This window comes from Symphodus melops, assembly GCF_947650265.1.
Source record: "Symphodus melops genome assembly, chromosome: 1".
NCBI lineage: Eukaryota > Metazoa > Chordata > Actinopteri > Labriformes > Labridae > Symphodus > Symphodus melops.
In genome coordinates, this window is record NC_136691.1 from 23,573,241 (window position 1) to 23,589,174 (window position 15,934).

A 15,934-nucleotide genomic window follows, 5' to 3' on the forward strand; every position below is an offset into this window, starting at 1 on the left:
CGAAAAATAAGAATGACGTAGATCCGGCAGGCCAGAAGTTATCTTTGGTCAGTGAACGAAAACAGCAAGAATCAAAACAAACTTAGTAAAACGAGCCCGTGGACAGACTGCTCCACTAGATAGTTTGCATCAGAAATAATCAAACTTCTCTGTCATCCATTTTGCTGTTGTTTTTGCTGGCCGTAACTTCTTACCATCCAAATAATTGTGGATCGGACCGTGTCAGTATGGACTGGCAGATCGGGTCTGGTCACTTGCAACTTCTAAGATAGATGGATGGATAGATAGATAGATAGATAGATAGATAGATAGATAGATAGATAGATAGATAGATAGATAGATAGATAGATAGATAGATAGATAGATAGATAGATAGATAGATAGATAGATAGATAGATAGATAGATAGATAGATAGATAGATAGATAGATAGATAGATAGATAGATAGATAGATAGATAGATAGATAGATAGATAGATAGATAGATAGATAGATAGATAGATAGATAGATAGATAGATAGATAGATAGATAGATAGATAGATAGATAGATAGATAGATAGATAGATAGATAGATAGATAGATAGATAGATCCCGAGGGAAATTGACGGCATCCAGTAGCAGTATACAGACAGGCAGGACACAAGACATTACTCACAATACACACTCGCTGTCCCCCCTTCCCTCTGTATACAATGATCCCCAAAGAAGATTTAGGAGCCGCCTATGTGACTAAGAGTACACATAATTACAGGTTAAACCTGTGCAGTTAACATTAGCATTGGACTTAAAGTTCTATAGCATAAATGCACATAACCTGTGAAGGAGAGAAAAACATGTGTGCTGGTTAAAAGAGACCTGTAAACAGTTAAAGAGCCTCAGCAACAAAAAGTGCTGACCTTCTAGAAACTAGTGTTGTTTGTGCATGTACAGTGGTGTTTGAGGTAGTGCCAGAGGTGTGAGTACAGTCATTTAACAGTCAATGCAGAGAGTTAGGGATGCAGACTGGGCCATTAAAATGCTCAGCAACATAAAGGAGCAGTGATTAGCATTAAGAGAGCCAGCGCTTCTCACCAGTCTGTCCAGGCGTGCTGCGTCCCTCTTCTTGCAGCTTCCTCCCCAGCACACCACTGCGTAGAAGAGGACACTGGACACCACAGACTGGTAGAACATCTGCAGCAGCTTTTTGCAGATGTTGAAGGACCCCAGCCTTCTCAGGAAGTACAGACGACTCTGTCCCTTCCTGCAGGTAGTGTCCATGTTAGGTGAGTAATGTGGACTGTGGACAGTCAGTCAGTTGGATCGGATTCTGATCAGATTTGGGGAAAATCCGATCTGGGCAGCAGTCTGAACAAAGCCTTAATGTTGCTATACAATTTTCTGTCATCACGAGCACGTTTCCCTGACAGACGTGAGTTGTGTTGGAGTGGAGGAGGGATACGGGGGGGTTGTTGTGGCCGAGTGGTTAAGGCGATGGACTAGAAATCCATTGGGGTCTCCCCGCGCAGGTTCGAATCCTGCCAACAACGAGTGACAGTTTTAATCCCTCGGCGCAAAACCTGGTTGGAAAACAGGTACTGTGGAGTTGGGAATTACGCAAGTCCTTGCAGCAGCAGAGGAAACTGAAGACCTGTCAAAGAGAGATAGTCACTTACTGCCTAACGAGCTTACTTGTGTCGCTTAGCATAGCAGCCTTCCGAGCTGTTGTCCTGGGTCCTGTCATATCTCATTTGTCCACGTCTCCCAGAGTACACAACTGGCTTGTGTTCCTCTTTCCTGCATGTCATCAGTATGAGATATGGGAGGTGCTGTACACAATGGTTGGTGGTTTATTGCAAAGCAAAGGCACATCCCATGACCTGTCCCACTTTCCATACTTGTCTAATTATGGCTAACTCTGTCATATCAAAATGTCTTCCCCCAGTCAAATGTTTCCACTGGTCATGACGGAGAGCAAAAGATGGTTGTAGATGAATTTTTTTCATTCATTCCTTTTCATGTCATGCACAGGCGATGGTGGTATAGTGGTGAGCATAGCTGCCTTCCAAGCAGTTGACCCGGGTTTGATTCCCGGCCATCGCAGACAAGCAATACCTTTGCAAATGAGAACGAAAGATTTGAATTTTCAGCTACTATTCATTTGACAGGCCTCATTTGAAAACTATTGGCAGAGAGAAAAGTTGGGCAAAGAAGCAGAGATAAGGTTGTTGTGGCCGAGTGGTTAAGGCGATGGACTTGAAATCCATTGGGTTTACCCCGCGTAGGTTCGAATCCTGCCGACAACGTTATTTCTAATGTTGCCTCTGCTGAGTTGATGGAGTCTGATCCTGAAAAGCAGGTCAGTTGCTCACAAAGACGATCCTCTCTCCCGAGCGCTCATCTGCACGGGAATCTGGTGACTCCAGTCAGCCTCTGATTTATTGGACTGAAAGTGTCCTCTCACCCAGATCTGCCGAGAATCTTACACACACAAACTCTGTTTAGCCGTTCAATATATTGTATCGTCAGCGAGCACGCAACTTTTTAGTTACCAACAATGTCATCTTTGGCCCATAGACAGTTCTGGAGGTCTGACTGTCTTGTGTTTTTCTGCTGTGCACGGGGGATGTAGCTCAGTGGTAGAGCGCATGCTTTGCATGTATGAGGCCCCGGGTTCAATCCCCGGCATCTCCATCGGCATCAATTCTGCTGAGCTCCTCTTCAACTCTTAGAGGGCATGATCTGCACATGTTTGACACACATGAACTCGGAGGGATGCATCCAGTTCGCAACCGCATTCAGTCATGGAGAAAGAAAAGGTAGCGCTCTTCCACTTAGCTCTTGTTGACATTGCACCTCCAAATCAGATGTTTAGCACATCCAGACTGGATGTGGTTTGATGTTGTTGCCAGTCTGAACACAAAAAGCCACATGAGATCAGATTTTTCCAAATCTGATTCAAACCACATATGGAGGTGGTTTCAAATCTGATTCCTTCAAATCCGACTCCCTCTGAACATCTCGGTCGCTTCAATGTGTCTTCTGCGTCAGTCTCAACGGGACACCATCGAAAAATAAGAATGACGTAGATCCGGCAGGCCAGAAGTTATCTTTGGTCAGTGAACGAAAACAGCAAGAATCAAAACAAACTTAGTAAAACGAGCCCGTGGACAGACTGCTCCACTAGATAGTTTGCATCAGAAATAATCAAACTTCTCTGTCATCCATTTTGCTGTTGTTTTTGCTGGCCGTAACTTCTTACCATCCAAATAATTGTGGATCGGACCGTGTCAGTATGGACTGGCAGATCGGGTCTGGTCACTTGCAACTTCTAAGATAGATGGATGGATAGATAGATAGATAGATAGATAGATAGATAGATAGATAGATAGATAGATAGATAGATAGATAGATAGATAGATAGATAGATAGATAGATAGATAGATAGATAGATAGATAGATAGATAGATAGATAGATAGATAGATAGATAGATAGATAGATAGATAGATAGATAGATAGATAGATAGATAGATAGATAGATAGATAGATAGATAGATAGATAGATAGATCCCGAGGGAAATTGACGGCATCCAGTAGCAGTATACAGACAGGCAGGACACAAGACATTACTCACAATACACACTCGCTGTCCCCCCTTCCCTCTGTATACAATGATCCCCAAAGAAGATTTAGGAGCCGCCTATGTGACTAAGAGTACACATAATTACAGGTTAAACCTGTGCAGTTAACATTAGCATTGGACTTAAAGTTCTATAGCATAAATGCACATAACCTGTGAAGGAGAGAAAAACATGTGTGCTGGTTAAAAGAGACCTGTAAACAGTTAAAGAGCCTCAGCAACAAAAAGTGCTGACCTTCTAGAAACTAGTGTTGTTTGTGCATGTACAGTGGTGTTTGAGGTAGTGCCAGAGGTGTGAGTACAGTCATTTAACAGTCAATGCAGAGAGTTAGGGATGCCGACTGGGCCATTAAAATGCTCAGCAACATAAAGGAGCAGTGATTAGCATTAAGAGAGCCAGCGCTTCTCACCAGTCTGTCCAGGCGTGCTGCGTCCCTCTTCTTGCAGCTTCCTCCCCAGCACACCACTGCGTAGAAGAGGACACTGGACACCACAGACTGGTAGAACATCTGCAGCAGCTTTTTGCAGATGTTGAAGGACCCCAGCCTTCTCAGGAAGTACAGACGACTCTGTCCCTTCCTGCAGGTAGTGTCCATGTTAGGTGAGTAATGTGGACTGTGGACAGTCAGTCAGTTGGATCGGATTCTGATCAGATTTGGGGAAAATCCGATCTGGGCAGCAGTCTGAACAAAGCCTTAATGTTGCTATACAATTTTCTGTCATCACGAGCACGTTTCCCTGACAGACGTGAGTTGTGTTGGAGTGGAGGAGGGATACGGGGGGGTTGTTGTGGCCGAGTGGTTAAGGCGATGGACTAGAAATCCATTGGGGTCTCCCCGCGCAGGTTCGAATCCTGCCAACAACGAGTGACAGTTTTAATCCCTCGGCGCAAAACCTGGTTGGAAAACAGGTACTGTGGAGTTGGGAATTACGCAAGTCCTTGCAGCAGCAGAGGAAACTGAAGACCTGTCAAAGAGAGATAGTCACTTACTGCCTAACGAGCTTACTTGTGTCGCTTAGCATAGCAGCCTTCCGAGCTGTTGTCCTGGGTCCTGTCATATCTCATTTGTCCACGTCTCCCAGAGTACACAACTGGCTTGTGTTCCTCTTTCCTGCATGTCATCAGTATGAGATATGGGAGGTGCTGTACACAATGGTTGGTGGTTTATTGCAAAGCAAAGGCACATCCCATGACCTGTCCCACTTTCCATACTTGTCTAATTATGGCTAACTCTGTCATATCAAAATGTCTTCCCCCAGTCAAATGTTTCCACTGGTCATGACGGAGAGCAAAAGATGGTTGTAGATGAATTTTTTTCATTCATTCCTTTTCATGTCATGCACAGGCGATGGTGGTATAGTGGTGAGCATAGCTGCCTTCCAAGCAGTTGACCCGGGTTTGATTCCCGGCCATCGCAGACAAGCAATACCTTTGCAAATGAGAACGAAAGATTTGAATTTTCAGCTACTATTCATTTGACAGGCCTCATTTGAAAACTATTGGCAGAGAGAAAAGTTGGGCAAAGAAGCAGAGATAAGGTTGTTGTGGCCGAGTGGTTAAGGCGATGGACTTGAAATCCATTGGGTTTACCCCGCGTAGGTTCGAATCCTGCCGACAACGTTATTTCTAATGTTGCCTCTGCTGAGTTGATGGAGTCTGATCCTGAAAAGCAGGTCAGTTGCTCACAAAGACGATCCTCTCTCCCGAGCGCTCATCTGCACGGGAATCTGGTGACTCCAGTCAGCCTCTGATTTATTGGACTGAAAGTGTCCTCTCACCCAGATCTGCCGAGAATCTTACACACACAAACTCTGTTTAGCCGTTCAATATATTGTATCGTCAGCGAGCACGCAACTTTTTAGTTACCAACAATGTCATCTTTGGCCCATAGACAGTTCTGGAGGTCTGACTGTCTTGTGTTTTTCTGCTGTGCACGGGGGATGTAGCTCAGTGGTAGAGCGCATGCTTTGCATGTATGAGGCCCCGGGTTCAATCCCCGGCATCTCCATCGGCATCAATTCTGCTGAGCTCCTCTTCAACTCTTAGAGGGCATGATCTGCACATGTTTGACACACATGAACTCGGAGGGATGCATCCAGTTCGCAACCGCATTCAGTCATGGAGAAAGAAAAGGTAGCGCTCTTCCACTTAGCTCTTGTTGACATTGCACCTCCAAATCAGATGTTTAGCACATCCAGACTGGATGTGGTTTGATGTTGTTGCCAGTCTGAACACAAAAAGCCACATGAGATCAGATTTTTCCAAATCTGATTCAAACCACATATGGAGGTGGTTTCAAATCTGATTCCTTCAAATCCGACTCCCTCTGAACATCTCGGTCGCTTCAATGTGTCTTCTGCGTCAGTCTCAACGGGACACCATCGAAAAATAAGAATGACGTAGATCCGGCAGGCCAGAAGTTATCTTTGGTCAGTGAACGAAAACAGCAAGAATCAAAACAAACTTAGTAAAACGAGCCCGTGGACAGACTGCTCCACTAGATAGTTTGCATCAGAAATAATCAAACTTCTCTGTCATCCATTTTGCTGTTGTTTTTGCTGGCCGTAACTTCTTACCATCCAAATAATTGTGGATCGGACCGTGTCAGTATGGACTGGCAGATCGGGTCTGGTCACTTGCAACTTCTAAGATAGATGGATAGATAGATAGATAGATAGATAGATAGATAGATAGATAGATAGATAGATAGATAGATAGATAGATAGATAGATAGATAGATAGATAGATAGATAGATAGATAGATAGATAGATAGATAGATAGATAGATAGATAGATGATAGATAGATAGATAGATAGATAGATAGATAGATAGATAGATAGATAGATAGATAGATAGATAGATAGATAGATAGATAGATCCCGAGGGAAATTGACGGCATCCAGTAGCAGTATACAGACAGGCAGGACACAAGACATTACTCACAATACACACTCGCTGTCCCCCCTTCCCTCTGTATACAATGATCCCCAAAGAAGATTTAGGAGCCGCCTATGTGACTAAGAGTACACATAATTACAGGTTAAACCTGTGCAGTTAACATTAGCATTGGACTTAAAGTTCTATAGCATAAATGCACATAACCTGTGAAGGAGAGAAAAACATGTGTGCTGGTTAAAAGAGACCTGTAAACAGTTAAAGAGCCTCAGCAACAAAAAGTGCTGACCTTCTAGAAACTAGTGTTGTTTGTGCATGTACAGTGGTGTTTGAGGTAGTGCCAGAGGTGTGAGTACAGTCATTTAACAGTCAATGCAGAGAGTTAGGGATGCCGACTGGGCCATTAAAATGCTCAGCAACATAAAGGAGCAGTGATTAGCATTAAGAGAGCCAGCGCTTCTCACCAGTCTGTCCAGGCGTGCTGCGTCCCTCTTCTTGCAGCTTCCTCCCCAGCACACCACTGCGTAGAAGAGGACACTGGACACCACAGACTGGTAGAACATCTGCAGCAGCTTTTTGCAGATGTTGAAGGACCCCAGCCTTCTCAGGAAGTACAGACGACTCTGTCCCTTCCTGCAGGTAGTGTCCATGTTAGGTGAGTAATGTGGACTGTGGACAGTCAGTCAGTTGGATCGGATTCTGATCAGATTTGGGGAAAATCCGATCTGGGCAGCAGTCTGAACAAAGCCTTAATGTTGCTATACAATTTTCTGTCATCACGAGCACGTTTCCCTGACAGACGTGAGTTGTGTTGGAGTGGAGGAGGGATACGGGGGGGTTGTTGTGGCCGAGTGGTTAAGGCGATGGACTAGAAATCCATTGGGGTCTCCCCACGCAGGTTCGAATCCTGCCAACAACGAGTGACAGTTTTAATCCCTCGGCGCAAAACCTGGTTGGAAAACAGGTACTGTGGAGTTGGGAATTACGCAAGTCCTTGCAGCAGCAGAGGAAACTGAAGACCTGTCAAAGAGAGATAGTCACTTACTGCCTAACGAGCTTACTTGTGTCGCTTAGCATAGCAGCCTTCCGAGCTGTTGTCCTGGGTCCTGTCATATCTCATTTGTCCACGTCTCCCAGAGTACACAACTGGCTTGTGTTCCTCTTTCCTGCATGTCATCAGTATGAGATATGGGAGGTGCTGTACACAATGGTTGGTGGTTTATTGCAAAGCAAAGGCACATCCCATGACCTGTCCCACTTTCCATACTTGTCTAATTATGGCTAACTCTGTCATATCAAAATGTCTTCCCCCAGTCAAATGTTTCCACTGGTCATGACGGAGAGCAAAAGATGGTTGTAGATGAATTTTTTTCATTCATTCCTTTTCATGTCATGCACAGGCGATGGTGGTATAGTGGTGAGCATAGCTGCCTTCCACGCGCCGGCCGGCCGCAGATAGCCGTAGAAGAGAAATCAGTGTTCCAGGAGGCGCTCGGGACGGTGCAGGATCGAATCCGACTCTGCCCAAACAAAATGGCCAATATTCATACCAGAATATTTCTCTATATTGTACACATCTCTTTCATAAATAGCTGTTTCCCTCTAAATGATGGTAAGAAACATCCTCAAATACTGCTGCAGTGTTATTTACTAAATTACAATATCAAGTTTAATTTTAATCAAATACTGTACATCTCAGTTTGACAATATCCTGTCCTGTAAATAACAATGACCTGAAATGTACAAGAAACAAGTAAATTTAGTCAGTTTCTTTTCAGTTCCAATATGAAAAAAATACAGTAAAGTAGAAATGCCTTCACAATATTTTATTATACACACAAGATCTATTATAAAAACCTTTCTGAATTCTAAATCACACAAAATGATATGAACAATAAATGAACACAAAGAGAAATACACAGTAGTATATACAAGGTTTGTAGCTATAAACATATTTACAATAGTGGGGCAAAAAGCAGTCACTGTTTCTTTTCTGCAGCCCATCTGTCCCTTTCAGTGTTGTGAAAGCCAGACTGATGAAACTCTGCCCAGGTCATTTCTTTAACCATGCCCTGTGCCCTGTACATGGAGAACACTCTGGAGGGGCAGTAAATGGACTTTCCTGGCACCCCCGGGAAGGATGCATGTATATGAGGGCTGCTCGGACCCTGTTTTAGTGGCTGGTGACAGAACCTGCACAGACGACCTGTCGGCAGCTGCAATGATGACTTCCTCTTTGCCCTCTGCTCTGCCACCTTTCTCCATTCTGCCCCCCTCTGTTTGGCAGCATCCAGCTCCCGCTCAAAAAACGGTGAGGCAGCAAAGTCCTCAAAGGACATCCTGGGGTTCTTAAGGCCTTCATGTTCATAGATCTTAAAAACCTTCGTTGAACAATAAAAGTACTTTACAACTGGGCACTGATAAAAGAAATGAACTGAACAGCCATCCCCAAGATATCTGGACTTTGGCTGACCACAGGCAGAACAGTTCCTGCTCATCTTTTTCTGATGCTGCTGTTTTTCCAGTTTTACTCGCCCATTACCTCCTGGCGGTCTGACACATCGCCTCCACGTTGAAATACCAGAGTGAGAGCATTGGTTCTCACCTGGTCCTGTTTTTGAGGAGGGGACTTGTCCTGAAGGGAGGGATTTTTTTTTTTATCCTCATGTCCTCGTCGGAGGGGTCCTGGCGAACATGGCCTGACGGACCCTTCCTGAAGGACACTGTTGCCCTTCCTGGAAAGAAGTCAACTGTCTTCTTCATTATCTCCTGTGCACAGCAGAACACAATGTACATTTGTTATATTAATCAAAGTGTAATCAAGCTGTTATATCAACAGTGTTACTGATGTATATAAAATAACCTGCATTTTTAATGACGAGGTAATAACACTTACACACCAGATAGAGTCATTATTTGACGTGATACCTTATAATAGGTGGGTTTTTTTCATGGCAATTCAATTGAATCTTTCATGTAAACTATAGTTGTATAAAAACAAAATATTAACCTGACACAATGATTATATGAGTAAAAAAACGTGAAAGGTTCAAACAAAAAGGATTTTTTGTCACTATCAGCAGGAGAGAAATTGTTTTATTACAGTCGTCAATAATCAATAAAATAACATTAATATTACAGTTGAGTTATTTTCATCAGTGTAAAAATAACATTAACGTTACCGATGTTGTACCACCTTGCTACTTTAGCAAAAAGAAATCATAGTTCGTGTTTGTCAACACAACTCAACTCAAATAAACTACCATTAAACAGGTTTTAAGATATAAATGAGGATTGTTAATAAAGTCGATGAAAAAACAAGCAAGACTTACGTTTGAGTAGTTGGATATATGTTATTAAAGTTGTGAAAAAGGTGACGATAAACTGTTGATACGGAGTTCTCTTCACTTTGTGATGAAGACCCTGCACTGACTGTCGGACTGTCACTCAAACCTGAAGAAACGGGGTCTCCTTACCTTTACCAAACGGGGGAAACAGCGCCCCCCAAATCTCCATAGTGGCCAAAAGTATATTACATCCGTAGTGATAAGAACTACCATAGAGAATGAATGGTAAAAGTTAAGGAAATTAAAGACTACTATTCCCGGCCCTGGCGCGGAAGACCGGGGTTCGATTCCCCGACGGGGAGTGTTATGCTTCCTACCGGCAGCCCAATGTTTGCCACCTAAGAAAGGGGCTCCAAGCTGGCCCAACTCTCCAGATGTGGTGAGGTGAGGAAAGGTTAACTCTCCCTAACTCATGAGAGAAAAAACAAAGGAAATGGACCAAGGAGAATAGATTCATATGTAGTCAGCAAAAAAAAAAACAACCCTGAGAAACTGCTGTTGTCGGAGTGAAATTGTTAGTCCCTGTCAGTTGTATTTACTATCAATCCCCACACAACGCTTTACGCAGTGCGCCTAACATTGTGAGGTTGCCTGAGCGTTGGACTGGGCATTGTCTGATTGTTACACTCCTAGCAATCTTAGAGCGACAGACAATATTTCTGGACCTCGACACAAGCTTTGAAGGACATCCTGGCCATGACTTCCCATTGGGTGTGTTGGTCATATATAACGATGCGACCAGCTACTCCCCACACCAGCATGGAGTTGGGGTGGCGAGACGACATTTTCCACCTGATTGTTCCCTGCGGTCCAGATATGTTCTGAGAGATTAACACAAGGCTGTGTAGTCATCAGATGAGAGCAGATAGGTTCCAAGTTTGCCTCTTGACCCATGCCCAGCAACTTTTTTGCTCTCAACCAGATGGACTTCTTGCATAATTAGAAACCTCGTTCCCGAAAATGCCATGGGTAATTGCTATTGGGCTACAACAGGTGGCCAGAATGCCCCTGAAAAGAGAGATGCTGTCCCTGCATGAGGATTCAGCAATCAGGCGGACATGTCCGCCAAAGACAATGATCCACAGCGCAAAGACATCACTAACATGTTTCCGCCCGGTTTCGAGACGGGGACCTTTCGCGTGTTAGGCGAACGTGATAACCACTACACTACGGAAACTAACAAAAGCCTTCTTGTGGTCATTTTCCCATGTAGTTGACCTGCTTTCTGAACTCCGACGCTTTCAATGCTGGACAACTGGTTTTTCAGAGTTGACTTTTCTACCCACTGATGGTTATTCACCAAGAAAAACAAGACTTCCAAGCAATTCCAGTCCAATGTGTTCACTGTGTTTAAGGTCAACTCAGCATTTGACGTTTGGACAAAGTTGAGTTAGCCATAGATCCTCAGGGGGGAACAAAATGCACCACATTGTTTCCGCCCGGTTTCGGACCGGGGCTCTTTCGCGTGTGAGGCGAACGTGATAACCACTACACTACGGAAACTGCTTGGTGCGTGCGCCATGTGATTCCTCACATGTACTCAATCACTGTCGACAGCTGATGCAGCAGCGGGAGGACTTAGCCCAACATTTGTGGGACCTTAACCACTTAACACTGTCTGCACAACTCTGCCTACTGGACCGGCTGGTAAATGCCAGATCACTGCCATCTGACCGATCACAAGCCAAAAGGAGACAAGCCCAAGTCCTCGTTAGTATAGTGGACAGTATCTCCGCCTGTCACGCGGAAGACCGGGGTTCGATTCCTCGACGGGGAGTGTTATGCTTCCTACCGGCAGCCCAATGTTTGCCACCTAAGAAAGGGGCTTCAAGCTGGCCCAACTCTCCAGATGTGGTGAGGTGAGGAAAGGTTAACTCTCCCTAACTCATGAGAGAAAAAACAAAGGAAATGGACCATGGAGAAGAGATTCATATGTAGTCAGCAAAAAAAAAAACAACCCTGAGAAACTGCTGTTGTCGGAGTGAAATTGTTACTCCCTGTCAGTTGTATTTACTATCAATCCCCACACAACGCTTTACGCAGTGCGCCTAACGTTGTGAGGTTGCCTGAGCGTTGGACTGGGCATTGTCTGATTGTTACACTCCTAGCAATCTTAGAGCGACAGACAATATTTCTGGACCTCGACACAAGCTTTGAAGGACATCCTGGCCATGACTTCCCATTGGGTGTGTTGGTCATATATAACGATGCGACCAGCTACTCCCCACACCAGCATGGAGTTGGGGTAGCGAGACGACATTTTCCACCTGATTGCTCCCTGCGGTCCAGATATGTTCTGAGAGATTAACACAAGGCTGTGTAGTCATCAGATGAGAGCAGATAGGTTCCAAGTTTGCCTCTTGACCCATGCCCAGCAACTTTTTTGCTCTCAACCAGATGGACTTCTTGCATAATTAGAAACCTCGTTCCCGAAAATGCCATGGGTAATTGCTATTGGGCTACAACAGGTGGCCAGAATGCCCCTGAAAAGAGAGATGCTGTCCCTGCATGAGGATTCAGCAATCAGGCGGACATGTCCGCCAAAGACAATGATCCACAGCGCAAAGACATCACTAACATGTTTCCGCCCGGTTTCGAGCCGGGGACCTTTCGCGTGTTAGGTGAAGGTGATAACCACTACACTACGGAAACTGACAAAGGCCTTCTTGTGGTCATTTTCCCATGTAGTTGACCTGCTTTCTGAACTCCAATGCTTTCAATGCTGGACAACTGGTTTTTCAGAGTTGACTTTTCTACCCACTGATGGTTATTCACCAAGAAAAACAAGACTTCCAAGCAATTCCAGTCCAATGTGTTCACTGTGTTTAAGGTCAACTCAGCATTTGACGTTTGGACAAAGTTGAGTTAGCCATAGATCCTCAGGGGGGAACAAAATGCACCACATTGTTTCCGCCCGGTTTCGGACCGGGGCTCTTTCGCGTGTGAGGCGAACGTGATAACCACTACACTACGGAAACTGCTTGGTGCGTGCGCCATGTGATTCCTCACATGTACTCAATCACTGTCGACAGCTGATGCAGCAGCGGGAGGACTTAGCCCAACATTTGTGGGACCTTAACCACTTAACACTGTCTGCACAACTCTGCCTACTGGACCGGCTGGTAAATGCCAGATCACTGCCATCTGACCGATCACAAGCCAAAAGGAGACAAGCCCAAGTCCTCGTTAGTATAGTGGACAGTATCTCCGCCTGTCACGCGGAGGCCGGCCGCAGATAGCCGTAGAAGAGAAATCAGTGTTCCAGGAGGCGCTCGGGACGGTGCAGGATCGAATCCGACTCTGCCCAAACAAAATGGCCAATATTCATACCAGAATATTTCTCTATATTGTACACATCTCTTTCATAAATAGCTGTTTCCCTCTAAATGATGGTAAGAAACATCCTCAAATACTGCTGCAGTGTTATTTACTAAATTACAATATCAAGTTTAATTTTAATCAAATACTGTACATCTCAGTTTGACAATATCCTGTCCTGTAAATAACAATGACCTGAAATGTACAAGAAACAAGTAAATTTAGTCAGTTTCTTTTCAGTTCCAATATGAAAAAAATACAGTAAAGTAGAAATGCCTTCACAATATTTTATTATACACACAAGATCTATTATAAAAACCTTTCTGAATTCTAAATCACACAAAATGATATGAACAATAAATGAACACAAAGAGAAATACACAGTAGTATATACAAGGTTTGTAGCTATAAACATATTTACAATAGTGGGGCAAAAAGCAGTCACTGTTTCTTTTCTGCAGCCCATCTGTCCCTTTCAGTGTTGTGAAAGCCAGACTGATGAAACTCTGCCCAGGTCATTTCTTTAACCATGCCCTGTGCCCTGTACATGGAGAACACTCTGGAGGGGCAGTAAATGGACTTTCCTGGCACCCCCGGGAAGGATGCATGTATATGAGGGCTGCTCGGACCCTGTTTTAGTGGCTGGTGACAGAACCTGCACAGACGACCTGTCGGCAGCTGCAATGATGACTTCCTCTTTGCCCTCTGCTCTGCCACCTTTCTCCATTCTGCCCCCCTCTGTTTGGCAGCATCCAGCTCCCGCTCAAAAAACGGTGAGGCAGCAAAGTCCTCAAAGGACATCCTGGGGTTCTTAAGGCCTTCATGTTCATAGATCTTAAAAACCTTCGTTGAACAATAAAAGTACTTTACAACTGGGCACTGATAAAAGAAATGAACTGAACAGCCATCCCCAAGATATCTGGACTTTGGCTGACCACAGGCAGAACAGTTCCTGCTCATCTTTTTCTGATGCTGCTGTTTTTCCAGTTTTACTCGCCCATTACCTCCTGGCGGTCTGACACATCGCCTCCACGTTGAAATACCAGAGTGAGAGCATTGGTTCTCACCTGGTCCTGTTTTTGAGGAGGGGACTTGTCCTGAAGGGAGGGATTTTTTTTTTTATCCTCATGGCCTCGTCAGAGGGGTCCTGGCGAACATGGCCTGACGGACCCTTCCTGAAGGACACTGTTGCCCTTCCTGGAAAGAAGTCAACTGTCTTCTTCATTATCTCCTGTGCACAGCAGAACACAATGTACATTTGTTATATTAATCAAAGTGTAATCAAGCTGTTATATCAACAGTGTTACTGATGTATATAAAATAACCTGCATTTTTAATGACGAGGTAATAACACTTACACACCAGATAGAGTCATTATTTGACGTGATACCTTATAATAGGTGGGTTTTTTTCATGGCAATTCAATTGAATCTTTCATGTAAACTATAGTTGTATAAAAACAAAATATTAACCTGACACAATGATTATATGAGTAAAAAAACGTGAAAGGTTCAAACAAAAAGGATTTTTTGTCACTATCAGCAGGAGAGAAATTGTTTTATTACAGTCGTCAATAATCAATAAAATAACATTAATATTACAGTTGAGTTATTTTCATCAGTGTAAAAATAACATTAACGTTACCGATGTTGTACCACCTTGCTACTTTAGCAAAAAGAAATCATAGTTCGTGTTTGTCAACACAACTCAACTCAAATAAACTACCATTAAACAGGTTTTAAGATATAAATGAGGATTGTTAATAAAGTCGATGAAAAAACAAGCAAGACTTACGTTTGAGTAGTTGGATATATGTTATTAAAGTTGTGAAAAAGGTGACGATAAACTGTTGATACGGAGTTCTCTTCACTTTGTGATGAAGACCCTGCACTGACTGTCGGACTGTCACTCAAACCTGAAGAAACGGGGTCTCCTTACCTTTACCAAACGGGGGAAACAGCGCCCCCCAAATCTCCATAGTGGCCAAAAGTATATTACATCCGTAGTGATAAGAACTACCATAGAGAATGAATGGTAAAAGTTAAGGAAATTAAAGACTACTATTCCCGGCCCTGGCGCGGAAGACCGGGGTTCGATTCCCCGACGGGGAGTGTTATGCTTCCTACCGGCAGCCCAATGTTTGCCACCTAAGAAAGGGGCTTCAAGCTGGCCCAACTCTCCAGATGTGGTGAGGTGAGGAAAGGTTAACTCTCCCTAACTCATGAGAGAAAAAACAAAGGAAATGGACCATGGAGAAGAGATTCATATGTAGTCAGCAAAAAAAAAAACAACCCTGAGAAACTGGCCGGCCGCGGATAGCCGTAGAAGAGAAATCAGTGCTCCAGGAGGCGCTCGGGACGGTGCAGGATCGAATCCGACTCTACCCAAACAAAATGGCCAATATTCGTACCAGAATATTTCTCTATATTGTACATATCTCTTTCATAAATAGCTGTTGCCCTCTAAAGGATTGTAAGAAACATCCTCAAATACTGCTGCAGTGTTATTTACTAAACTACAATATCCAATTATCCAAACAAAGTCCAATTTTAATCAAATACTGTACATTGTGTTTGACAATATCCTGTCCTGTAAATAACAATGACCTGAAATGTACAAGAACAGTCCCTAAGTAAATTTAGTGAGTTTCTTTTCAGTTCCAATATGAAGAAAATACAGTAAAGCAGAAATGCCTTCACAATATTTTATTATACACACAAGATCTATTATAAAAACCTTTCTGAATTCTAAATCA